Consider the following 3,005-nt stretch of genomic DNA (forward strand, 5'->3'; position numbering starts at 1 on the left):
TGCCCAGGCGGAGGGTCAGACTTGATGATCTACTGAGGTCCCTTCCAACCCCAACATATATGAATTTATGAAACAGAAGAGCTGGAAACAGTGCAGGACCTAGAAGGCATGATATGTCTAGCTCAATTGCTTTGAAGGTAAACATAGAAGTCAGTAAAAAGCTTTGGGGAGAAGGGAACATGCTATTATTGCCCATGTATTAGTTGTTTGTCATTGATCAAATAAAGAAACTCACCTAAATAATTTGAATGGACACAATTCTGTTAAAACTATAGACCAGTATATTCACTGAAGAATGATAGGGGATTCCCAGGTCATCTTCAGGCTGATTTGGTTGTTTGTTAAATACTTATATACTGTTTTCAGAGAATTACTTTGGAAATACAGAATGGCTTCTTATGAAGAAGAAAGCCTATAGAATAAGAGTACTTGTTAACACTTCCTGAAGGATTTGTATTGAAGCACACCAAATAGATCTCTGAAAGAATGGATGCTTACTGCTTTCAGGACATAACTGGCTGAACCATGGTGCTGCTGGAGAAACTTCGAACATAAGGCAATTATCTACACCTCTTGCATGCCTGGACTTTGAATCTGAGGAAAGACATGACAGCATTAACGCATAGTATTGCAGAGTGTGCAACAGTAGGTAAAGTAAATGACTGACACTTTCCAGTCCGTTAAGTGGTAGATAAGACTATAACCAAAAGCATATTTCAGAAAACCTGCATATTTTAATTTGGAACTTTATAGTCTGTTATATAAATACAGTCATCTAAACCAAAGGTATGCCTGAGATGGACTAAGGCAGCACAATGGTTTGAACTTGTGCAGATTTTAATTATATATTTTAAAATTGCTAAGATACATTCTGTGCCCTGAAAAGTGAAGAAAGATTCAGCAAATAGGATGTGTCCAGACTCATGCACCATGCAGGAGCCCAGCTGGGACAAGTGGAATTCTAGGGACATGCAAGGGTCAATTCTAGTGGATTCACTTGGACACCTAAGATCTGAGACAAGATACTGTGCATTGTCACAACCCAGTGATTTTGGTGCCTCGGCACGGTGGAATTTTCCCGCCACATGAGAGCCTCTTGCAAAAGTAAAGGTTTTCTGTTGCAGCAGAAGAACCTCGGTGCAAGAGAGTTCCCGCCAATTTGCAGGATGCATTTCTTCTTTGCAGCACAGAAATGCACGATGCAAAGAGTTCCCGCTATTCGAATGCAAATTTGTGTCCCGCTATTGGCCAGTGCTAAATTATTCACACGTGGCAGCTAGTAATTGGCTTGCTAGCCGTTTACAAATTCGCGCGACTTCCGCCCAGGTCAAAGAACTTTGAGCACGCTGCAGAGTGCCTCTAAAGAGATCTGACTTGCGGCTAGCTGATCGATAGACTGATCACCTATCGATCCTTCTTCCCGTCGCTGAGCGCAATCCCAGACATACCCTTTTCCCGCTGGCTTGATTTGCGGACGGATTAACTGGCTTGGGCCTCGCCAGCTGGAACAACTCACATAGTTGTTCAGATGACCGGACCATCTGCGTCGCAACTACAGGCGGCGTAAGTAAACGTTTTCGCAACCATTAAACCTTGTCTGCCTCTCCATTCACCAGCCCGCCCTGACGAACGAGCAATTTCTAAATCACCTCGAGTCGGCTCTGGCCATCCGAGACATGCATTAAGTTGGGTAAAGTCACCCATAACTGAGACTGCCAAGGAGGATTTATGCTGCCATGCTTCAGGAATGAAGTTTCAGTAGAAGCCTGAAGGCTCAGTGTATGAGGAAATACAAAACCCAGGTTTCTGTGGCTTTCAAAAGGAAAGAGCTAGCAGGAATTTAATCGAGGTGTAAGAATGTGAAGGGTATGAAAAAATTGTGATGTCATTATTATTTCTTCCATTAGGTTAATTCAAATGAACTGGCAGGCAAATTTACATGGAAATGCTATGTGACACCGCACATTGCTGGCCCATGAAACTCAAATGTATAGCAATATGATTGATAATATAATGACTAAATATTTGTATGCTTATTTTAAAATCATTTTGAGCAGAAAGTAAGTCTTCTCAGCAAGCTGCTTCTCAAGAAAGCTTTTTGCTATTTTCTAGGATTGTGAATTTTTAGGAAGCTGGTTAAAGGCCTTTCTGTGGCTTTCTAGCCTTTGGCTTTTTTTTCATGAAAAGATTTGTAGCAGCCTTATTCACAAGTTATTTCAGTAAGAGTCTCTTAGAAATGTATACTTTTTTAGAATTGTTTTGTATCGTTTCCAATTTCACATTCTAGCTACATAATTTAACATCCAGTTAAGCTATAGCACTTGGCACTTCAGAGGTGATTTCCACTTTTATAAGGTTTTATATTTCAAAGATAATTTTATGCATTAAGCTCAGCATTTTTAGGAGAATTGATGATAGTATCATTTAAATTCCTGGCTGAGCAGCTAGACACTCATTTTCAACTAGTGTTACCCTAATGCTGTACTTGTGTCCAAATGTATATATGTTAAAAGCCTAAAGATGTTATTTATCTGTTCTGTTCTGCTTGTCATATGTATTGTGGAAATGTTCAAATATGTGAGCCAGGATCAAGAACCCTGTAAAAATGTAGACAGATGTTGGGTGAATGCTAGGGCGTGTGTAGATGAAATGGGGGCCCTAAATTGAAGCGGTGGGTTTTTTAAAACACTGCTTCAATTTAGGGTGATGTCATGTACCTCCGTGTCTTACCTGCCTTTCCAGCAGCAGGGAGGGGAGGGGGAGCTGCCGGCAGAGCCTCACTCAGGACAGGCGGTGGCTGCTCCCTGAGGTGTGGCAAGGCAGGGATGGAGGCTGGGGTGGGGGGCTGGCACGGTCTTCACCAGCTCCGGGAACTGCTCCACTCCCCGGCCCTGATGCCATAGGAGAAGCGGGAAGCAGAGCAGTTCCCCAGAGGCGGCGGAGCCCACGCCATCCTCCGGCCCCTGGCCTCTCAGCTGCAGCCCCCAGGCCCCAGCCCTCAGTAA

At 43.0% G+C, this 3,005-nt stretch overlaps 1 protein-coding gene across 2 annotated transcripts in view; it reads right to left on the minus strand.

Annotated features, from left to right (window-relative positions):
* Window positions 1-3,005, minus strand: part of TNIP3 (TNFAIP3 interacting protein 3) — a 149,511-nt gene that overhangs the window by 146,338 nt on the left and 168 nt on the right. The window lies entirely within an intron of this gene.

The sequence above is a fragment of the Alligator sinensis genome, unplaced genomic scaffold (genome assembly GCF_000455745.1).
Source record: "Alligator sinensis unplaced genomic scaffold, ASM45574v1 scaffold544_1, whole genome shotgun sequence".
Taxonomy (NCBI): Eukaryota; Metazoa; Chordata; order Crocodylia; family Alligatoridae; genus Alligator; species Alligator sinensis.